At 39.8% G+C, this 25,051-nt stretch overlaps 1 long non-coding RNA gene across 2 annotated transcripts in view; it reads right to left on the bottom strand.

Annotated features, from left to right (window-relative positions):
- The window catches only part of LOC105711830 (uncharacterized), a 95,260-nt gene extending 77,142 nt beyond the window's left edge, over positions 1-18,118 (bottom strand). The window contains exon 1 of one of the 2 annotated variants that reach the window (XR_010343896.1): positions 18,047-18,118. This is a non-coding gene — a long non-coding RNA (uncharacterized LOC105711830). The remainder of the gene's footprint in view (positions 1-18,046) is intronic. The other variant, XR_001106166.1, reaches the window with a different exon arrangement.
- Between the last annotated feature and the right edge of the window lie 6,933 nt (positions 18,119-25,051).

Raw genomic sequence — 25,051 nt, 5'->3', positions numbered from 1 at the left:
AAGTTGTTTCCTTTACATAAATAAATGATGTCAATATCATTGGCTGCATAGCCAATATCTGGAAAGTAGAAATGTGTTTTTTTTTAAATTTTTTTTATTGCATTTTAGATATTGGGGTATATGTGAAAAACATGCAAGATTGTTGCATAGGTGCATACGTGGCAGTGTGATTTGCTGCCTTCCTCCCCTTCACCTATATGTGGCATTTCTCCCCATGCTATCTCTCCCCAACTCCCCACCCTCCGCTGTCCCCCCCACTCCCCCCAAACAGACACCAGTGTATAGTGCTCCCCTCCCTGTGTCCATGTGTTCCCATTGTTCAACACCCGTCTATGAGTGAGAACATGCAATGTTTGATTTTGTGTTCTTGTGTCAGTTTGCTGAGAAAGTAGAAATGTTTTGAAAAATATTTCAAATATTTTGAAATATTTCAAGGTAATTATTGATGAGCAGATTGTGGATTGAGGACTCTTGGAAAAGATAGAATCTATGAAGGAGAAGGTTTTCTTCTATCTGGCTGAAATACCTTAGACATAACTCATTCAGTAGTCAAATAAGGCAGCCTTGAGTGCGACATTAATCTGATGGAAAATAGTGCCTTTCCCACCATTCATTTTCAAGGCCTGACTTGCCTGCTCCTGCCTGTTTTCTTTGTTCATTAAAGCTCTCTTCATTTCATTTCTCTTCTGTTTTCTTGCTTGGCTCCCATCAGTGCTTCACTTCACACTAATTGCAATTCTTATGAACTTCCTCCGAAGTAGCTGGTGCATGTAATTTGGAAGTGAGCTCCTAAAAAGTTTCTCATTAGTATACTGTAAGAGTTAGAACATACCAGGGTTTCAAATCTTTTGGAAGATCTCTACGATTAGTCTGGAGTTTGAAAGACATGCTTTATGCTAGTAACAACCTGAATCACTTTCTTTTTTCACTGTTTTGAGAAATTCTTCTATATTAATGTATATAATATTCTTTTTGTAGATTTTTCTGGAAGAAGTTTCATAGCTTATGTCACATGCGGAGATATCTTTGCCTTCCCAAAAGGATAAAAATCATGGTTCCATGTGCTTTCTTCACTCAACTAGTATTTATGAAGACTGTATTATTATCCTAGTAGTATGTTTAATACTGAGAAACAGGGATGGGTAGTAGCTTCTTTCCTGAAGGAGTTTTTTGGATAGACAAACATCTAAACTGACCACTGTAGTACAATGCAGCAAATTCTGTAATAAAAGTTGCTGAGTGCTCATTAAGGACAGAGGAGGGAGAAACCGAGTCTAGGGAAAATTAGGAAAGTGTTCATTCAAGTTGGGACATTGTTCATGGGTCTGAGAACCCAAGGAGAAGATGAGCCATTGTTGCTCCACTCCTTGGATCATGCATGGATAAACTGTAACACACAGCCATGGGGGGTTTAGAGACTGATAATCCTAGTCTCTCACCAGTACTTAAAAGGAGCGTAGTCCAAACTTCAACTGACTTCAGAGATTCTATTGACTTCTCTCTCTCAAAGAGTCTCTTCCACTTCCTAGCTACTTCTCAGTTTTCTGCAATATAATTCTGCATCCATTTTGAAATCACTCTGTCCGGGCATTCCTCTCCAGCCTGCTTATTTTGTCTCCATGCTTTTGTTCTACTACTAATGACCCTCAGAAAGTCTCTTCTCTGTTGAGCACAGTGGGCTGCCCGTGACCACTGGTGATTCCATTAGCTGGGGCCCAGGAGTCCAAGTCCTGCTATGTCTCATCACTTTGCTAGTGGGGCTAGGCATGGCCACTTGAGGAAAAACTATTCCGTTACTGCCCAGAGATGATTGCTCAAAAAGTCGTCGCTTCTGTTTTCTGCTACTGTTCTTGCTATGACTGCAGCTGGCAGTAAAAAGGGCAAGGTCTGTGATTATTTTACCTCCTCGCCTGCTTCTCCATAACCAGGTGTATTGGATATATTGGTGTTCCTTCACCTCTCTGTTGCCAGTTTCTTATGCCATTCCCAGCTCTGTGATCTACTAACTGTTTGCACCTGCAGCTTCTCAGAGGCCTGCTCTTGAGTGGCAGAAGCAGAGCTGGAAGTATCTGGAATTTACAAATCCTCATTCCAACCCGCCTTGCCCAGCCCATAGCGAATGACTAACTGCAGCTGCAAGCAGACACAATTCAAGCCCATTTGCCTGAAGGCAGGGCAATGTCTGAGGTGCAATGTACACTCCAGAGTTCCCCAGAGGATAAAGCCCAGGCAGGGACTTTACCTGAAATTACACCTTTTCTTGGCTTTTTTCCCCTCACATAACCTGTTTTTCCTGTACCCATTCCTATTTCCTCTCCATAAACCACTTACATGCAAATCCTCTTACATCAGAATTTGTATTGTGGAAACCCAACGTAGAATAATAGGTTAATACCATGCCTGGAAGCCCCTGGTCTTGAGGAAGATGTTTCTCTAGCCCTCATATCAAACACATACCTTATTGCTTGTCCCATATTGAAGAAGTTCCCAAGATGTTTGACAATGATCACATTTTTTTCTTTTTCAGGGAGACAAGTGTGGCCTTGCCTCAGGGCACCAACAAGGCAATCTCAAAATAGACTAATATTAGTAGTTTCAATATCTGGATCATACAATCTATGATCACAAAACTGAGCTGGGGTGGAGGGGAGAATCTCATAGTACACAAATATTGTAGAAGAACAGATTATCATAAGAATTACAATATGATTGGAGAATAGTACATGCAGCTGTGAATAGTAGAAGATGAGAGACCAGATGCTGGTGGGCTTTACCCACGCTGAAGAGCTTGACCTGTATCCTACAAATATCAGGGGTGTTTAAATGAGGTAATGATATGAAGCAATGCATTCATGCATTCTTTTTATTAATAAAAGATGAAGGTCAGAACGGACTGAAGGAAATGACAAGGGAAGATGGCTGCACATACACATTGTGAAGTCATCTGCACATGGAAATATAGCTCATAGTATAACACTGTTGATAAAAATGGGATTAGGGCTGCTGTAAAATAAAATAAATGAAGATCAAGGATAGAATCTTTACATTCTGAGGGAACACCTGTACAATGCAATGGGTGAGCCCAGTGAAATGTGGAAAAGCAAATACATAGAAACTAGGAGAGATTAGTGACGGCAACGGTGGCCTGCCTAGAGCAGCTGCTGCCACGACTCCAGCTGCCCTGGGGGAGGCTTGGCTGGGGCTGTGTGCTGCCTATAGCTGGTGGGAGCAGGAACAGGCAGAAGCTCCACACCCTTCTGAGTTGATAGGGTGGAAGCTTCCTACTCCTTGGGCACAGCTGCAGACCCAGGCCTCCCTGTACTCTTAGGGGCTAGTAGCAGGCAGGAGCCCCACCCTACAGGGTGCCGTTGTGGCTGCCCAAGCTGTGGCTGTGGAACTGGACATCTCTGTACTCTCGGGCCCAGGAAGGCTCCCCTGCTCCTGCAGCCTCTGAAGTGCTTGCTCCCACTGCCTGGCCTCTCATTGTTGGCAGCGCCTGCTCCGATCTCAGAGCAAAGTTGAGGCCGAGCCTGGGCACTGTCACAACCTGGCTGGGTGTGTTCTCACTCGAGGCAGTGCTGACGCACCAGGCCCCTGCCGCCACAGCTCCCTCCAGACATTGGGCCCCAATGAGCAGGGGATGGGGGCTGAGGGGATGTTGAAGGTAGCTCCTCGGTTGCCTGCAGGTGCCCCTCAGCATGGACCGCTTGGGCACCATGAACAGCAGCTGGAGGCAGACAGGTTCCTGGGCAGAAAGGGGCAGGTCTCCCATGAAACCCCACCTTCAAGTAAGGAAGGCCTGGATCTTGCGGGAGTCCCACAGAGGAAGTGGTAACCTATGGTGCTTTTTCTGGACCCACCCATGGCTGACCATGGACTAATCAGCATGCACTTCCTCCCTCTGAAGCCCATAAGCCCCCTGCCCGACCACAGGACTCAGCCAAACTCGGGAATGTAATGGGAACACCAGCTGCAGAGAGGAGTTGCCCACCCCAGGGTCTCCTTTCTGCTGAGAGCTGAACACTTGCCGAGACACCTTGCCTGCAGAGCTACACACCACCGGAGCTACCACTGCAGGTCTCCTCTGAGCTGTTCTGTTGCTTAATAAAACTCTTTTTTGCCTTGCTCACCCTTCACTTGTCTGCATACCTCATTCTTCCTGGACACAGAACAAGAACTCAGGACCCATCGAATGGTGGGGCTAAAAGAGCTGTAACACAAACAGGGCTGAAACACGCCCCTTGCTTGCCATGTTGCAGGTGACAAGAGAAGAGAAGACTTGCAGTCCTTCAGGAACCCAAGACCTAGGACCTCCCCAAGCCAGGCTGCGACACCCTCTTTGGGGCTCTGCAGTTCCTGGCATCTCCAAGCTTCTGGGCGCCACCACTGATCCCGATGCCAGCTGTGGAAGCTACTTGCAATAACCTGGTCCAGCTGCAGCCTTGCAGGGAACGGGCACTCATGCCAGCACCTGGAGCTGCCTGCCCCACCACAGCCAGCATGCCTGACTGTGCACAGTGGCCGGACCCCACGCTTGCTCACACACCCCTCACTGCTCCGTGCCTGGCTCATCCTTGGCAGGCATGGGATCCAGGCTGGTAGTGTGAACTGAGTGCAGCCTGCCATGCCAAGTCGGTGGAACAAGCCTAGTGGGCCTAAGCAAAACTCGGGCAAAGGGGCCACTGGCCACAGAAGTTTCTGTCTGGTGAAGTGATGCCCCAAGAATCCCATGGCATTAATATCCTAGAATTCTTACAAGAAATAATATTAAACATCAAATTCTGTAGGGAAATTAAATAATGTGACAAAAAGGAAAAGATTTGGTGATGAGAATGTCATTTGTGACTCAAGGGAGGACAGTCTTCTTAGGGTGATAAGAAAGGACACCAGATTGTAATAAGTTAAGGACTGTGTGAAATTCAAGAAAGTAGAGATAGTAAGTGTGTTCTTTTTTTTTTAACTTCCCCCCACCCTGTGAAGCACATTAAGCATAGGTTGAAAGAGAAATTAATAAGTAGCTTAAACAGGATGTAAGGATAAGATAACATATTTTTGAGGGTAAGGAAGACTTGGACATATCAATATAACTGGAGGTGGGTTTCAGAAGAAAAAAGAAACATGGGATATTTACAAAAAGGGGACCTAAATGATGATCAAGGTCCTAGAGTATGGGGAAAGGATTTTGTATCAGTCAAGGTTCTCCAGAGAAGCAGAACCAAAAGGATGTATATAGGAAGAGATTTGTTATGAGGAGTTGGCTCATTCAATTATGAAGGCTGAGAAGTCCCATGATCTGCCAACTGCAAGCTGAATCCCCAGGAAAGCCAGTGGCTAAGTTCAGTCTGAGTCTGAGGGCCTGAGATCCAGAGGAGCCGATGGTATAAATCTCAGTCCAAGGGCAGGAGAAAGCTGATGTCTCAGCTCAAGCAGGCAAGCCAGAAACAAAAGGCAACAAATTTCTCCTTCTTTCCCCTTTTATTCTATTCAGGCCCTCAATGGATTGGATGATGCCCACATATATTGGGAAGGGTGATATTTACTGAAGCCACTTATTCAAATGCCAATATCACCTGGAACTTCCCTTGCAGACACACCCAGAAATAAGGTTTAATTGGAGCACTCCTTGACCCAGTCAAGTTGATGCACAAAATTAACCATCACAGACATCTTAGAGAGAAGGCCCAGGGATACCTTGCTCTAAAACAGGAGGGAGGATGGATAAGAATGGACTCCACAAGTGGAGGCCAGCATGCCAGGGAGAAAGGGTCCCAATTGTCCTTCTCTTGTTTGAGGAATCAGGCAGAGTTGACAGCTGGGGCTTAGAGAGATGGGATTAAGAAGACAAAATGATCAGAATAAAAAAATCTGAACAGTAAACACAGGAAATATAAAAGGGCCAAAATTATACACAAGAAAAAGTATTATCCGGTGGTACTGAGGGACAAGTTGGTTTGGAAAAAATGTGTAGTGGTACGATTCAGCATCTTTACAGAATTCTAAACTTCTGCACCAAGGAAAAATAGTAAAGAAAAAGGACGGTTATAAATAAAAAGAATGGGTATATTTGTTTTTGATTGTGTATTGCCATCATGGTGGCTGGAAGTAGATAATGGCTAAAGAAAGACGAAATAGGAGAGAAATTCAGGGTGCTGGTGGAATTGCATTTAGGTGATTGAACCACGATGTCTAGGGATTGTCTAGAGTTGGAAAGAAATTGATTTCAAAAGAAAATTGTCAAATCTAGTGAACCAGTAGACCATAGCAGGCAAGGAGAAGAGGATAAAGAAACCTTCAGAGAGAGGACGAGCTTTCACAACGTGTAATGATAGTAAGGGGAAGCCCAACGTGGGCAGAGAGGATGTGCTGCGGTATGGAAATGGACGGCTGGTGGGCAGTGAAAGCCCATTGGAGCTGGGAAGCTAACTGCACACAAACAGAGAAGGGGAAAATCCCAGATGATCTTTGAAAGGAAAGAATATAAAGCTTAATGGAAGCTAAGACATTTACTGAAGCCACTGATTCAAATGCCAATATCACCTGGAACTTCCCTTGCAGACACACCCAGAAATAAGATTTAATTGGAGCACTCCTTGACCCAGTCAAGTTGATGCACAAAATTAACCATCACAGACATCTTAGAGAGAAGGTCCACAGATACCTTGCTCTAAAACAGGAGGGAAGATGGATAAGAATGCATTCTGCAAGCAGAGGCCAGCATGCCAGGGAGAAAGGGTCCTTCCTTTGTTTGAGGAATCAGGCAGAGTTGACTGCTGGGGCTTAGAGAGATAGGGTTAAGAATGACAGGAAGAAGTGAAAGTGAAGATGATACCCATATTCCTAACTTCTTGCCCTGAAAACTAGAAGGATAAGAATATCCCTAACAGAATGGCATAAACAGGGAAACAGATCCAAGTTGGGAGGGAGATGAAGTTAGTGTAAGATGTGAGGAAACATGAAAGTGAAAATTTCCTCTAGGCTGCTTGAAATACACTGGAAATATGAACAGAGACATTCTTGGGGTCAGGTCTTGAGTGTTCTGTTTTTAGATCTCAACAACTTCTAGCCTCATATAGTGACCTGTTGTCACTAGGACAAACTTCCCCCACACCATCTAGTTTTCTCCAGTGATTAACAACTTAAAATTTATACTGTGGTTATTCCGAATAATTAAAATCTAGCAGAAGCCAAGTGCAGTGGCTCATGCCTGTAACCCTAATGCTTTGGGAGGCCGAGACAGGAGGATTGCTTGAAGCTAGGAATTTTAGACCAAGATACACAGCATAGTGAGACCCTATTTCTGCAAAATATTTAAAAATTAGCTAGGCATGGTGACATGTGCCTGTAATCTTTGCTACTTGGGAGCCTGAGGCAGGAGGATCATTTGAGTACAGGAGGTTGAAGCTGCATTGAGCTAAGGTTGCACCACTGCACTCCAGCCTGGGTAACAGGGTCATTGAGACCCTGTCTCAAGAAAAAAAATCTGGAAGGCAGACATAAAATATTTCAACTGGAACACTAAATCACAGATGGAATTCAGGATATGGTCACTTTTGTAAAAAGTGACTTGTAATTGATAAACAGCAGTATGGCGATATTGGAGCTGGATAGTGGTTGATTCACACACAGTGGGGTGGGAGTAGATGGGAGGGGTGAAAAGAAGAAAAGCACCTGTCATGCTTATAAAAGTCATCAAGCATTGGCTTAAATTTTGGTACAGGTCTTCCTGGGGGAGTTATGAGGATGCTCTGTATGGACAAATGCATAATTTCTAGCCATTAGGATACTTAAAACTTTACGCAATGAAGTGACTTAAAATACATATACCCTACGGGTCTAATGGAGTTAATTCTCCTTCAGAAACCTAGATTTTATTTTTCTCTTCAAAGGCAGATCATGCTCATCATATTGCAAAATAATTTATTCATCATAAGTACATACGTATTAGTAATTTATGGCTTACAAATATTGTCTCTAAAACTCTTCTGTTATCCATAGCACTGTATAAATCGTCTTTATTAAGCTGAGTCCATGAGATATACCTGCTAATTCTGAGGTTAATGCAAAAGACATGGAGATTAGCCTCTCAATCCAACTAAACAATATTTCGTTTTTTATATCGCTCTCTTTTTTTCTTTTCCTACTTCAGTATCGCCACTTTGGTACAATAAAGTTTTATATTTCTTATTAGAAAAGGTAAACTTTCTTTTCAAATTATTATAATACACTAGTTTGGTGGTTCAATTTTGCATCTTGCATTATTTCTTCCACTCAAAGCACAGATAAAACAGCTTATCCTAAAGTATATGCAGTTATTATCCAACCTGGAAGACTTAATTTGTCAGCTTCCTTCCCGAGTATTTAATGAAACAATTCTATCCATAGCCCAATAAAATCCCTTTTATGACCAAGGGTGTATCCTTCCAGTGACTGACCAAGCACAGGTGTTGTTCATGAGGACTTAGAAATGAAATGCTCTCCCCAGAGTGCACAACTTCTTACGAGAATATTCAGAGTACAGTGTGTTCCAGGCATGCAGCACCTGTTACTCACTTGTTTAAATGTCTCATGAAGGGGACAGAGAAAAAATAGTTTCTCTCTGTCTCTGGGAACATACATAAATTTAGCATACAGTTCTTTTTCGGCCAAGCACAAGTTTGAATTACCTTAAGAAAGGCCATAAGATAAAATTTCTTGAAGATGCTTTTCACATTACAATTTATTCCATAAAATGAGAGAGGAGGTGGTGGCCAGGAGAAGGGAGGATAAAGATGGAGATAAAAGAAATGAAAAGTAAAATGGAGGGCAAGACGACAAATCCAGAAATGAAGCTGGGATAAAAAAGGGAACTCATCAATTCATCCCTACTAGTAATATTTGCATTATTTCAAAATATTTGATCTTCTAATTCTCTTCAATTATGGTCATGTGAGATCCAGGTAGCTGGTTTTTAAATATTGAAAAATCTCTTTCTATGTATGAAGATGTTATTGACCAGCTTGACTTGGGAAATAGACTGAATTTGTATTTTTTTCCTCTATTTTGAGATGAACTCAATCTAAATAGGAGACCTGAATGTTTTCTTTTCCCATGAGACCAACCAGCCTTAATCTCATTAAAGTCATACTAGTAGCTGGGCGTGGTGGCTCACACCTGTAATCCCAGTACTTTGGGAGGATGAGGCAGTTGGATCACTTGAGGCCAGGAGTTTGAGACCAGCCTGGCCAGCATGACGAAACCCCACCTCTATTAAAAATACAAAAATTAGCAAGGTGTGGTGGTACATGCCTGTAATCTCAGCTACTCTAGAAGCTGAGGCATGAGAATCACTTGAACCAGGGAGGCAGAAGTTGCAACGAGCTGAGATAGTGCCACTGCACTCCAGCCTGGATGATAGAGCAAGACTTTGTCTCAAAATAAATAAATAAGTAAAATTACACTGGAAGAAAACCCAAAATATATGGGTCCAACATTAATTTATTAAGTTTCTTGTTCAGTAGATGATATGATTTGGCTGTGTCCCCACCCAAATCTCACCTTGAACTGTGACAATCCTCACATGTCAAGAGTGGGGCCAGGTAGAGACAATTGAACCGTAGGTGCAGTTTCCTCCATACTGTTCTCGTGGTAGTAAATAAGTCTCATGGTATCTGTTGGGTTTATAAAGGAGAGTTCTTCTGCACAAACTTTCTCATGCCTGCCACTATGTAAGACATGACTTTGCTTTTCATTCGCCTTCCACTATGATTGTGAGGCCTCCCCAACTATGTGGAACTGTGAGTCAATTAAACCTCTTTCCTTTACAAATTACCCACTCTTGGGTGTGTCTTTATCAGCAGTGTGAGACATGACTAAAACAGTATAATCATTGATATTGCTGAAACCAAGGAACATTGGAATGGGAAGCATGAATTAAGAGCACATTCTCACTTAAATCAATGTAGCAATGATTGAAAGCAAATTATGATTTGTTACTACAGAATGCACATAGTAAGTGCTTCCCCAAAGTACATGTGCATAAGTTGCATGCATACCCAGGCATGTACTCACAGGCACATACACACACACACACACACACAGACTCTGTGGTGTTCAAAGCTGTGAATGCTGAACACCTGCATCACTTCAGCATTTCATTACAATATTAAAGTAAAACACCTGTCTACACACTTTGGACTTCTGTCACTTATATGTACCACTGTTTATTAATAGTCACTTTGTGAGTCGTTTTTCAGCCTTCTGGGGCTGCTTTTAGAATTGCAGACATACTCAGAAGAAGGGAATTCAAGGTCAGCAGTCAGTGTTAAGCAAGTTCTATATTTATAAAATTTTTAGAAATGAATAACTTATCATTCTTCGTCTCCATCCTTGCTGGGCTCAGGACCAGCCACTATTTTCACCAAATCTTTTTTTAACACAGGGATGAACATCTAGCGGGCATCTGTGGTTCAAGCTCACTCAAGGTTTGTCACTCTGGTGATTGGCTAAGGAATAACAGTTTGGAATCAGCTCTGCCTTCTCTTCCTGCCAATCTGGCTCACCTCAGGACCAGGTGCAAATTTCAGGGGAGCATCCAGCCTCTGAAAACCTCTTCATAGTCACTGGCATTCTTTCCAGGAAGGATAAGAATGTGCAGTGATGGACGATATATATTTTTATTATTGTATTTCTGCATATGCGTTTTGTTTACTCTCTTCCCCCCACCCTTTATTTAAATTGGCTTTTCATCAAACTGGAGTGAGGGTAAGTGCTAGGTTTTGGACTCTGATCTGCCTTTGAAGTCTCTTCCAAATACAAAGACTTCATTTTCCTTGTTTATTATGGAAAAATAAACAGTGAAGGTTTTGTATAATATTGAGTATGTAGTCAATGTATAATACGGGTAAACAAAAAATTATGCACAGAATTATGAACAAAGCCATAAAAATCAACAAAATAAAAGCTATAGAAAGCATTATAAAATGAATGTATTTGGTCACATGTCAAAGTCTTCCCAGGAAATGATTAAAGCATATAATGGGAATTCCTTAAATTCGTCAGGAAACCAGGTACTTTCCTGGAATCTCACTAAAAAGACATAAATTTAAAATGTAACTAATATCTGACAAAGAATAATGAAATAATGCATACTACTATATATAGTACAGAGTGGACACTTCATAAATATTTTTTTCTTACTCAAATAATTGTGCAATCTATTTTTTTTAACAGATATCAGTAGAATTCATGAAGAATAAAGAAAGAAGAATGGAATTATCAGAACTGTCCAGTGGTAATTCCTGGCTTCCCAATTTAATCATTCTATTTATTTTGGCAGGCACCTACTTACATGAGGGATGTGGTATCAGGCTAGGTAACGGGCCAACATTAACCATAAAGAACACTTAACTTTCTCTACTATAAAAATGTTTAGATCTTTACTTGGCTTCTGAATTAATACATTGTAATTCTCTTTAAAACATAAATTTCTGACAAGTGTTGTTATGATGTGAATCTATCCCTCACAATCTGATCACCAGATCTGTGATTTTTAAATTGATGGAATCAAAACATTTCCACTCCTCTCCTCTCAAAATCCAACCCATGGCCAGGTGTGGTGGCTCATGCCTGTAATCCCAGCACTTTGGGGGGCCAAGGTGGGTGGATCACAAGGTCAGGAGATTGAGACCATCCTGGCTAACACGGTGAAACCTGGTCTTTGCTAAAAATACAAAGAATTAGCCAGGCATGGTGCAGTCCCAGCTACTCAGGAGGCTGAGGCAGGAGTATTGCTTGAACCTGGGAGGCCAAGGATGTAGTGAGCCAAGATGGTGCCACTGCACTCCAACCTGGGCAACAGAGGAGACTCCGTCTCAAAAAATAACAATTAAATAAATAAATAAACTAATTAATTAATTAATTAATTCAACCCATAAAATTCAGGAAAATAGAACAAAAACAAATAAACAAAAAATTCAATATATGTATTCATTAGGAATTAATAGATACCTATAGTTCCAAGTCAGAGTTTGAAGACTAAAGTCAATGTAGGAACAATAAATAATTTAGGAGAGTAGAGGAGAATAAGCTCTTGCAGATGGATATGCTAAGATATTTGGCCCCTAAAAGTTAGAAAGGACTCAGAAATTCTAATTACACAGAATAATTTGAAGAAATCATGGAGAGGATTTGAGAAACTGCTAGGGAACAATTAGCCTCACTTTCCTGGTTCGTGCCCACTCTGAGCACCTTCAGATGGCTGCCTTACTTCTACACACCTGCTGTCATGAGGCCTCAAAGATAGCAAAGTACCATATTGAACAAAAATAGAATTATTCTAACTGAACTGTGGACCCTGAGCTTTTCTTTTCCACCAAATTCTAGAATGCTGGTAGCCAAGTTTATAACCCCCAGGTAGGAGTAAGAGAGAATGTACTGCCTCCGAGAAAACTGCTGTGGGAATGCAGGCATTTGGAGATTTCACAACACAGAAGCCAACAGGCCAGTTGTGGCAACCTCGGAAGTCTAGCAGTGCAAAACTGCAGCCTACACCCACAGAACTTTATATTTACTTTGGAAGGACTTGATATTAATTAGAAAAGAAGAAAAACATCGTAGAAAATGTCTAAAATTAAAATGAGGAAAGAACCACAGTGAATTCAGGGACAAAAATAAAAACAACAACAACAACACAAAGAACAACCAAAAAACACTGTAATTTATATCCCTGGAGGCGAGAGAGGTACCGAAACCACGGAACAGCATGAAAAAGCATATAAAGGAACACTCATGAAACAAGAAATAGATATTAGAGAATAAAAATTCAACAAAAGACTCGGAAGATCTAAAACATAAAGAGATAACCAATAGGAGAGGAAAGATTAAAGAAAATATTAAGCAAAAAGGCCCAACAGCTGACTAACAGGAGTTCCATAGAGAAAATCAGGTAATTCCTCACTCTGAAAGATGGAAGTCCCCAGATGGAAAAGACTCACTACCAAGTGCCTAAAGTTATAAATGAAAAAAAGAAAAGAAAGAAAGAAAAAATAAAAAGAAAAAACAGGAATAAAGAGGAGAGTTTCCAGGGAGAAAAAGGGGGTACATTAAAAGCTGAGGAATAAAAATTGCTTTTGCTTTTAAATAGCAACATAGAAAGCTAGAGGGCAGTAGTGAGACAGCGAAGTATAAAGAGGGCCCCGGAGACCCTCCGCCTAGCCAGGGCACTGGGAGAACCGGGTGGAGCCATGGAAAGTTCGCGCCCATTGCAGGGGAGAGGAGCCTGGCTTCCCTTGTTCCAGAGTGGTAACTGGGGATTCAATCTGTGAAGCAAGAAACCTACTAGCAGGACTCTCGCTTTGCTGAGGGTCTCTGTTTCTCTTTTTTCCCCTTTTACCCAGTGAACCCTGCTCTTGTCACCCTTCAAAGTATCTGCGAGCCTAATCTTTCACGGTCATGTGACAAGATCCTGGCTTTTAGTTGTAACTAAGGAGAAAGTCCTACAACAGTAGCACGATACACTTCAAATTCTTCATGTAAATGACGTCCATTCTAGTAGTTCACGCCCAATGGCACTCTCAGCCTTACATGAAAATGAAATAAGGATATTTTATTAAATGTTGTCACAAAAAAAGTTACCTTTGAACTCTGCTTCTCCAGGAACTAGTGGATGCTCTACCCATCATGGGACGAACCAAGACAGGGCAAGACTAAGGATCAGAAAGCAGGTAATCCAAAAATCAAGAGAGACAAAAGAAATGACAAGGAGGTTACAGAGGGTCCAAGATTATAGTTGGGCAGAAGCTTTCACACAAAGGAGAGTCATTGCAGATTGGACCAGCCACCCCCCTCAAAGGATGCTTCCAGGGGAAAGAGAGATGAAGAAGAAATGGAGAGATTACCAGGTAGATTTGACTTACGGGAATTTGAATGAGGCAGTATTTTATAGAGCTGTTAGAACGTGCATGATGACTTAACCATAATTTCAAGGTAAACTAAGGAAACTGAAAGAAAAACTTTCAGTTCTTGACCTAGGAAAATATACTATAATAATGTACTATAAATACGGTGTGCTACTTGGGTTCACTGTGAATAGCATTTACATTAGTTTTAATAGTGATGATACCTACTACGGATTTTTCACCACACTGTGATAGGATTTGATAATGTTTAAAATTAATAATCAAAATAAAGCAATCCTATATCAGATTTAGAAATAAAGAGGTAAGTACCAGAAAAGCTAGGAAAGATGACATTTCTCAGCTCCAAAGAAGGATCACATTGGTGAGGAGGATAGTTGTGGGTTGAAAGGTAAGGGAGAAAGAGGACACTGTTATACGCCTTTTAGCAGTGGTTTACTTTTGAACAAATGTGATAAAAAAATTAAATTTTAAAAAAAGTTTATGATCTCATTTTTCAAAATCGAATAAAAACTAATTTCCAAACATGCAAAGTCAAAAACCAGACTCTGAACCCCACCAAAACACAGCTGTTTCAGGAAGTACTACTTGAAACAACCCACTAACTTCTCCTTCATTTATTAGAATTGCTGTTCTTATGCATTCACTACGTCACTGAGGCCTAGGCAGGGAATGAACCAGATAATGTCCTTGCCCCATGCAATTTGTATCTTGTCTATAACAGATTAGATGTAAAATATCAGCTCCAATTTAAGGAGGTAAAAGCAGAGACAGACAACAGACAACATTGCTTGAAGGTGAGTCAGGAGTTGATGGTATAGGTGAGTTGGTTGCAAAATACTTTTAAGACCCAAATAATTCCTTAAAGTTGAACACATTTCTGAAATGAGTAATATAGAAATATCCAAGTTTTTATATCAATTCCATGGTAACTGCACTAGGGAAGAAAATAACTCAGGCTACTGTTTCTAAAAATTGGTTATGGAATTCAAATGCTCTTCTGTCAAACATTATGGGACAACATGACCCTAACTCTAACTGAATTTTCTTTAGGGAGAAAAGAGACAACAGCTCAAAGTACTAATTTATCAATATATTAAGGCTGTTGTTTTTTAAAGCCTATGCCAAAATTATATTTAATATTATACCCTTCTTATATAAACAAGGTGAATTAAAATTCACTGTACACACCCACAAACAGCAAGAGCTATTATCAGCGCTTGCTCTGCTCCCAAACTCTCTGTCTGCTGAAAACATCTGAGCTTTACTCAACAATAGAATCTTACATTACCACTCATTGGTGCACACTACGCCACAGGGATGATGTGGCAAGGTTGTTATTGAAAAATGTTCATTTCACTTATTCATTCATTTAACAGTTGAGTGCCGCCAGGCGTGGTAGCTCACACCTATAATCTTAGCATTTTGAGAGGCCAAGGAGGGAGGATCTTTTAAGCTCAGGAGTTCAAGACCAGCCTGAGGCAACACCATGAGACCTCATTCCTATTAAAAATAAAAATAAAAAACAGTTGAGTGCTGTTAGTAACTGTTCACAAGCTGGGAGATAGTGGGTAAGTAAGAAAACGTCCTGTTCTCAGCCAACTCACCTTGAAAGAGGGGGAAACAAATGATAAGTCATGGAGTAAGTACTCCAAAAAACTTCGGCTAGAGATAACCCTATCCATAAAATACAACACAGAGAATGAAGATGTTAACTTAAATGAAGTGCATCAAGAAAAAACTCGGAGCAATAGGCCACCCGGTAATGTCACTTGACCTGGTAACACCTCTGGTCCCATGACCCTGGCTGGAGAATGTCTTTTTGTTTTTTTCACCTCATTAGTAATTTGACAAATCATCATTTTGTCCCCATGGTCCAACATCGAAAGCATTTCTTGGCCTGTCTTTTGGGCTTTCGCCTCCAAGAACCTGCACTGCTGACTCAATTTTGCTTTCATTCAGACCTTATGTTTGCCACATTCTTCACCTACAGAGCAACCTCCTGATTTTTGACTCAGCTCACATGTGATTTGATTCTTGCAAAATCCTTTTCGGAACTTAACTGTCTGATGACCTAGAAATGTGTTTCTGTATAACTGCCAAAAATTGCATGATGAATGGCAGCCTAATAGTTCTGCTGATGCAGAGCAGGTAAGTGTTTCTTCTACTGCCTCTCTTTGCTGGTACAGAAGACTTACAGACTCTCAACATGGTGTTTGGCTCTTTCCAGCATTCCGTATGACAAGACTTCAATTCTTATTGAACTTTAGTCCCCAAGGGACCTGAAAGCATTTGAAAATTTATTTAACTAGCCTAATAATCTTATTTTAATTTTTGGGTTTTATAACGTTGATGTTAGATTTAATTAAAAGTAAAGAAATCCTCAAGCCTGTAATCCCAGCACTTTGGGAGGCCGAGGCGGGTGGATCACGAGGTCAAGAGATCGAGACCATCCTGGTCAACATTGTGAAACCCCGTCTCTACTAATACAAAAAAAAAAAAAAATTAGCTGGGCATGGTGGCGCGTGCCTGTAATCCCAGCTACTCAGGAAGCTGAGGCAGGAGAATTGCCTGAACCCAGGAGGCGGAGGTTGCGGTGAGCCGAGATCGCGCCATTGCACTCCAGCCTGGGTAACAAGAGCGAAACTCCGTCTCAAAAAAAAAAAAAAAAAAAAAAAAAAAAGAAATCCTAAAAATGATTCTAGGTAGTGGTTAATTTTGTGGTTTTATACAATTACTACTAATAAGTAGCTAGTTTTCTAAAATGTTGGATAACAATGAGACTGCAGCGTAAATACTTTTCTGCACAGAAGATGTTAAAGGCAAAGGTAAATGAGTTGAATGTTCAGAGCTTCATAAGCCTCCAACACAAACAAGCCACTACAAAGGCCCAGGCAGCGGCTAAGTGTTGCTCCTGGGCATGTCATCTGCTAATGGGCTTCCTAACCCTAATTTCTTCTCTGTGGTTCCACAAAGAAAGTACTCATGATCTCATCTGGGTCTCCCTGTTGTGTCTTTGCCACAAAGTATAATCTTTTCCCATATGGGGTTCTTTTCAAAATGCAAGCTACTACACTTTCCTTTTACCAGTTGGATCCCAGGTCTCTAACGCTGTCTCCTGCTGTGTTGAACATATGTTCAGAGTCTTTCTACTTATTTTTCTTTCCCCACTTGCTTTCCCACTGGTTATTTCCCACACCAAATTGCTTGACAAAATGAAGTTAGCAGCATTAGCTTGGATGCTTCTGTGAGCCAGGTCTTTTACATCCTACAATATCCAGCAACATAGAGAATAGCATGCTATGCATCTTAGGCTTCAACAAATATTTGTTGAAAGAATAAATGGATGCCTCCTTTTTGTAACTTCTATAAGTGACATTCAACAGATGTGAGATTCTCTTTATTAAATAAATGTTTAGACCCATCACCTTATTGCATACGGCGATTAACAGAAATGGGGCTTGGGAGTGACTCAATTAGTTAACCAGTTGTCCATAAGAATTGGAAAGGGAAACCAAAGTGAGCCTGGAGACAAGGCATTTTCAATAAAGATGCCTTGAATGAAGATAAACTGGGCTGATTTTGTCACACACACAAAAAAAATTTCAAAAAGTGCTTTAAGCAGAAAGACAGGAAGTACAAGAATGGCAAATGAAGGTATTGGTCTTTCAAAAATAAATCAACTCATGTCACCAAAAAGTTGTTCAGTAGTATCATGAATCAGTTATTCAGCTGCAGAGTCACAGTCCAGGGAGAACATAGATAGCATTGAAAGAGTTATTAATCAGAAAAAGATCATGTTTTTTACAAAAACACCCTCCGTAAATAGAAAATAGTCATTATAAACATAATACTCTAATATATCAAAGATGAAGAGCAGTTAATATCCTCCATAATATATTAGAGGATGGGAAGGTTCTAATCACCTTTTGACCCAAACCCATATCTCTCTCTCAAAAGCAAGACATGGAGAATCTTCCCTCTATTTAAGCTTTCCTTTACAATTCATGAACGTAAAATGTGAGAATTAGGTTCAATGCAAATTTATCAGGTGAACGAAATCAATTCTTTTCCTACTCTGTGCATAAAATATCTAATTAGAAAAAATTGTACACAATTCTTAAAATAATTATTATTAGAATGAATTTACACACTGAATATCCAGATCTGACCGTGGGATGTCAATCAGGAAGTCCAAAGGTGAGCCTCAGTCCTCTTTCTTCATTGCCTGGCAATGGACAAGCTACCTTGGAGTCCCGCATTTATTCCAGCTATATTTCAAAACCAAATTCCCACAGGATGGGTGGATCCCTCCACCCAGGAGAAGATGTTGCAACCTCCCATGGGTTCCCGAGGTTTCCAGGAGCTGAGCTGTGACAGCTGGCACCTAACCTATTAGTATCTGAGTCCAAAACATTGAATCCTCCACCTGAAGGGAAATTTGCATATCATACATTTACTCAAACGTCATGGCCTATTCTAGCCATGAGCTCTGATCTGTTTCCTGTAAAGGCAACATGATAATACCTCCCTTCAGGCATTGGATAAGAATTCCTCAATCTGGTTCTAGGATGCCTCTCACACAAAGAGAAGACTGATATAAATTGCATAGTAAATTAATGCCCCCTGGGACAATTCTTGGCCATTGAGAGACAGAAGCCAATGGGTAAGTATTTCTGCCGTTTTTTTTCGTTGAGCTGATGATCCCAATACATGTGTCATACCACTCAGGCTGTTCCTCAGTGTTGAGCAATTTGTCAGCCAACTTGTCAGTGACTAAGTGGATAACTTATACTGGGTCATTTTCTCTCTTTCCATGTATTTCTCTGTCTCTCTCTAGTTCCTGCCCCCATGAACCACACTCCCAAATACACTGCTCAAACATCTTTTTTCAAGGCTCTGCTTTCAGGAAAATTAAGGCTAACACAGCCACTGTTGGGCCATTCTCTGCTTACAATATAAGAAGTAGAATTACCAGGGCACAAGTTACACTGCTCATTGCTGACACGCTTCTCTGTGGAATGCTTGGAGAAAGGGAGATATACATTGCTTCTTGCCAACGTTTGGCTTGTAAGTTTCCCAAATAAAACCGATGCTCTGTGTCGGTGTATAATTTGCCCTGACTTTCCTCACAATGACAGTTATAGAAAAATCCCAATATACCATTTTTATTTTTCCAAGACATAACTAGGGTTGTAGAAGCCTTCAAAAAGGTGTTCCAATGAATGTAAATGGATATGTATATGAATATGTATAGATCTGCAAACTCTTCTCAGGATTAGTTGGTTTAAAAATGACTTTTAATTTCAATAATTACTAAGTTAAACTGAGAAAGTAGTTTGAGATGGCAGGTTCATTATTAAACCCTGAAATGTCTGTAAACCACACGTTATCACTAGCATCTTTAGTACACTTCACATATATCATAAGCTTACCAACTGTGACCATATATAAACTGCATAACACAATGTGAGACCCATGATAAGCCTTCGTTACATTCTGGTTTCCTTCTCCTACTGCCACAGCAATTTATGTTTCCTTTTTCCAGCTCTATGAAAATGAATTGAAAAATAGAACTTCCTAAATACGACAAATGTTCAGAAGTTTGCGTTACATTTTTGGCAATGCTGTTAATGTCAGTGAACTTCTCCAAAAACCTGAATTGATGTTATTTTAATATTTGAAATTGTTCATTTGGCAAACATAAACAGTACCAATAGGTTTGATTCTACGGCCTTTTGTCTGGATAATGGATATAGGCTTAGGTCACTGAATTTTCTTGTTCTTCTGCTTTAGGATCTTCAAATTCAGATGGCATGTCAGAAAAAAAATGAAAATTTTAAGGTTCCTGTCATAGTATCTTCAGGAGCAGGAATGCCCTGGGCTCCAGATTCCTTAGAAATTGCTTGTAACTTTCTCCTTTTCTCCAACTAGTCACTCAACACCTAGGAACTGCTTTCCTCTGCCAAATCTCCCAGGAGCCAGAGTTGGAACCTTGCTCTGAAGCTCTATACTTTGATGGTGCTTGAATTTATCTTCCTTTCTGCCTTTCCTTTCTTAGAACGTAGAATTTGCACACCTATAACTCGCCTATTTACACTGTCATGTCTTTGATGACATGTGTGGCATCTCCATTTTTGTTTATAATAAGTTTAATTCTCTCCTATGGTCTCTAGAATATAAAGAACCATGAAAAAGCCTTATTATTTCTTCTTAGGTGGTAATTTCAAGTCTGTGATGTTATCTACTAGTTGGCATCTAGCATTCCTCTATAACTGACTTTTCTGTTTCAGGAAATATTTCAGGATTGAGTGAGTTTCTGCAGGGGACTCACTGATCTTTCACTCTTACCCATAATACGAGCATATATTATCTCCTTCAATTTCTAAATCGTTCTTTTATAATGACACCATTGCAAGTTCCCTGTCAGAAAAAAATAGGGTTATCAGTTAGAATGATGTCATTTAGAAAATGTTTTTTTCTGAAGCCTAAATATTCACAGTGAGGGGGGTTTTTGTTTTGTAGTAATGAACATATAGCAGTAAATGGCCAGAATGAGATCTCAGCATTGAACATAATTCCAAAAGCCATATTCTTTTGGAAGTCTTTGTAACACAACAGAATATTACTCTCACTAAATCAGTCCTTTTCAGTGTATATAAATATTAGCTGCTTGTTATATTTATTTTTCTGACGATATGTTTCATTTTCTGAATTTTCCCATGAATAATGTTGTTTAAGAGAAGGATACAACTGACAAATTTAAACATTTATAGCTTTCTTTGTAGACCACGGTCTATTAAGAGAATTACCGATTTGATAATTTTCGTTTGGTCATAATGACACGACTTGTAATATTAATTCAAAATGGAACAATTTCCAAAATTAAATTTTTAAAAGATCACATAAATTCTCAAATTTGAATATAATCATCCACTTGATTAATTTTAGGAATACTAAAGCTATTAATCAATAGTTTATATAGAAAAGACATTGTGAGTTTAATTAGGTCCCATTTGTCTATTTTGACTTTTGTTGCCATTGCTTTTGGTGGTTTAGTCATGAAGTCCTTGCCTATGCCTATGTCCTGAATGGTTTTGCTTAGGTTTTCTTCTAGGGTTTTTATGGTGTTAGGTATTATGGTTAGATCTTTAATCCATCTGGAGTTAATTTTAGTGTAAGGTGTCAGGAAGGGGTCCAGTTTCTGCTTTCTACACATGGCTAGCCAGTTTTCCCAACACCATTTATTAAACAGGGAATCCTTTCCCCATTGCTTGTTTTTGTCAGGTTTGTCAAAGATCAGATGGTTGTAGATGTGTGGCATTGCCTCTGAGGCCTCTGTTCTGTTCCATTGGTCTATATCTCTGTTTTGGTACCAGTACCATGCTGTTTTGATTACTGTAATCTTGTGGTATAGTTTGAAGTCAGGTAACGTGATGCCTCCAGCTTTGTTCTTTTTGCTTAAAATTGACTTTGCTGTGCCAGCTCTCTTTTGGTTCCATATGAAGTTTAAGATTTTGTTTTCCAGTTCTGTGAAGAATGTCATAGGTAGCTTGATGGGGATAGCTTTGAATCTATAAATTACTTTGGACAGTATGGCCATTTTCACAATATTGATTCTTCCTAACTGTGAGCATGGAATGTTTTTCCATCTGTTCGTGTCCTCTCTTATTTCCTTGAGCAGTGGTTTGTGGTTCTCCTTGAAGAAGTCCTTTACATCCTTTGTTAGTTGTATTCCTAGGTATTTTATTCTCTTTGTAGCAATTGTGAATGGCAGTTCATTCTTGATTTGGCTCTCTTTAAGTCTGCTATTTGTGTATAGGAATGCTTGTGATTTCTTCACATTGATTTTGTATACTGAGACTTTGCTAAAGTTGCTTATCAGTTTCAGGAGATTTGGGGCTGAGATGATGGGATCGCCTAAAAATGCAATCATGTCGTCTGCAAATAGAGACAATTTGACTTCCTCCTTTCCTAATTGAATACCCTTTATTTCTTGCCTGATTGCTCTGGCTAGAACTTCCAATACTATATTGAATAGGAGTGGTGAGGAGAGCATCCTTGTCTAGTGCCAGATTTCAAAGAGAATGCTTCCAGTTTTTGCCATTCAGTATGATATTGACTGTGGGTTTTTCATAAATAGCTTTTATTATTTTGAGATACATTCCATCAATACCTTGTTTATTGAGAGTTTTTAGCATAAAGGGCTGTTGAATTTTGTCAAAGGCCTTCTCTGCATCTATTGAGATAATCATGTGGTTTTTGTCTTTGGTTCTATTTATGTGGTGGATTACGTTTATAGACTTGTGTATGTTGAACCAGCCTTGCGTCCTTAGGATAAAGCCTACTTGATTGTGATGGATAAGCTTTTTGATGTGCTGTTGCAATCGGTTTGCCAGTATTTTATTGAAGATTTTTGCATCAATGTTCATCACGGATATTGACCTGAAGTTTTCTTCTCTTGTTGAGTCTCTGGCAGGTTTTGGTATCAGAATGATGTTGGTCTTATAAAATGGTGCCGGAAGGATTTCCTCTTTTTGTTTTGCTTGGAATAGTTTTAGAAGGAGTGGTACCAGCTCCTCTTTGTATGTCTGGTAGAATTCAGATGGGAACCCATCTGGACCTGGGCTTTTTTTGGTTGATAGACTATTAATTGTTGCCTCAACTTCAGCCCTTGTTATTGATCTACTCAGGGTTTTGACTTCTTCCTGTTTTAAGCTTGGGAGGGTGCAAGTGTCCAGGAATTTATCCATTTCTTCCAGGTTTACTGGTTTATGTGCATAGAGTTGTTTGTAGCAATCTCTGATGGTAGTTTGTATTTCTGTGGAATCAGTGGTGACATCCCCTTTATCATTTTTTATTGCATCTATTTGATTCTTCTCTCTTTTCTTTTTTATTAATCTGTCTAGCAGTCTATTTTGTTGATCTTTTAAAAAAAACCAGCTCCTGGATTTATTGATTTTTATGAAGAGTTTTTTGTTTTTCTATCTCCTTCAGTTCTGCTCTGATCTTAGTTATTTCTTGTCTTCTGCTAGTTTTTGAGCTTTTTTTTTTTTTATCTAGCTCTTCCAATTTTGATGATAGGGTGTCGAGTTTAGATCTTTCCTTGCTTCTCATGTGGGCATTTATTGCTATAAATTTTCCTCTAGACACTGCTTTAAATGTGTCCCAGAGATTCTGGTACATTGTGTCTTCGTTCTCCTTGGTTTTGAAGAACATCTTTATTTCTGCCTGCATTTCATTGTTTATCCAGTCAACATTCAGGAGCCAGTTGTTCAGTTTCCATGAAGTTGTGCAGTTCTGAGTGAGTTTCTTAATCCTGAGTTCTAATTTGATTTCCCTGTGGTCTGAGAGACTGTTTGTTATGATTTCCATTCTTTTCCATTTGCTGAGGAGTGATTTACTTCCAATTATGTGATCAATTTTAGAGTAGGTGTGATGTGGTACTGAGAAGAATGTATATTCTGTGGATTTGGGGTGGACAGTTCTGTAGATCTCTATTAGGTTTGCTTGGTCCAGATCTGAGTTCAAGTCCTGGATATCCTTTTTAATTTTCTGTCTTGATGATCTGTCTAATATTGACAGTGGAGTGTTAAAGTCTCCCACTATTATTGTGTGGGAGTTTAAGTCTCTTTGTAGGTCATTAAGAACTTGCTTTATATATCTGGGTGCTCCTGTATTGGGTACATATATATTTAGGATTGTTAGCTCTGCTTGTTGCATTGATCCTTTTACCATTATGTAATGCCCTTCATCATCTCTTTTGATCTTTACTGGTTTAAAATCTATTTTATCAGAAACTAAGATTGCAACTTCTGCTTTTTTTCAATCTCCATTTGCTTGGTAAATCTTCCTCCATCCCTTTATTTTGAGCCTATGTGTGTCCTTGCAGGTAAGATGGGTTTCCTGGATACAGCACACTGATGATAGGTTTTGACTTTTTATCCAATTTGCCAGTCTGTGTCTTTTGATTGGAGCATTTAGACCATTTACATTTAAGGTTAATATTGTTATGCATGAATTTGATCCTCCATTTTGATACTAGATGATTGTTTTGCCTATTAGTTGATGCAGTTTCTTCATTGTGTTGATGCTCTTTACGATTTGGTATGTTTTTGGAGTGGCTGGTACCGGTTGTTCCTTTCTATGTTTAGTTACCATTTGGTACATTTTTGCAGTGGCTGGTACTGGTTGTTCCTTTCTATGTTTAGTACTTCCTTCAGGAGTTCTTGTAAGGCAGGTCTTGTAGAGATGATATCTCTCAGCAATTGCTTATCCATAAAAAATTTTATTTCTCCTTCCCTTATGAAGCTTAGTTTGGCCAGATATGAATGCTGGGTTGAAAGTGCTTTTCTTTAAGGATGTTGAATATAGGCCTCCACTCCCTTCTGGCTTGTAGAGTTTCTGCTGAGAGATCTGCTGTGAGTCTGGTGGTCTTTCCTTTGTGGGTGACTCAACCTTTCTCTCTGGCTGCCCTTAGGAATTTTTCCTTCATTTTAACCCTGGTGAATCTGACAATTATGTGCCTTGGGGTTGCTCTTCTTGAGCAATATCTTTGTGGTGTTCTCTGTATTTCCTGGATTTGAATATTTGTCTGACTTGTTAGGTTGGGGAAGTTCTCTCGGATAATACCCTGAAGAGTGTTTTCCAACTTGGATTCATTCTCTCTGTCACATTCAGGTACACCAATCAAGTATAGATTAGGTCTTTTCACATAATCCCATACTTCTTGGAGGTTTTGTTCTTTTCTTTTCACTCTTTTTTCTCTAATCTTGGCTTCTCATTTTATGTCATTGATTTTATCTTCTATCTCTGATATCTTTTCTTCTGTTTGATTGATTCAGCTGTTGAAATTTTGTATGCTTCTCGAAATTCTTGTGCTGTGTTTTTCAGCTCCATCAAGTCATTTATGTTCTTCTCTAAGCTGGTTTTCTAGTTAGCATTTTGTCTAACCTTTATTCAATGTCCGTTTCTTTGCATTGGATTAGAACATGGTCTTTTAACTCAGAGAAGTTTGTTATTATCCACCTTCTGAAGCCTACTTCTGTCAATCTGTCACACTCATTTTCTGTCCTGTTTTGTTCCCTTGATGGTGAGGAGTTGTGATCCCTGGGAGGGGAAGAGGTGTTGTGGTCTTTGAAGGTTTCATCCTTTTTGTG

Source organism: Aotus nancymaae, unplaced genomic scaffold, assembly GCF_030222135.1.
Source record: "Aotus nancymaae isolate 86718 unplaced genomic scaffold, 86718_ANA_hifiasm-v0.15.2.pri h1tg000022l_1, whole genome shotgun sequence".
In the NCBI taxonomy this organism is placed as follows: domain Eukaryota; kingdom Metazoa; phylum Chordata; class Mammalia; order Primates; family Aotidae; genus Aotus; species Aotus nancymaae.
The sequence above is the reverse complement of the archived record's forward strand: the minus strand, read 5'-3'. Positions and strand labels throughout refer to the sequence as shown.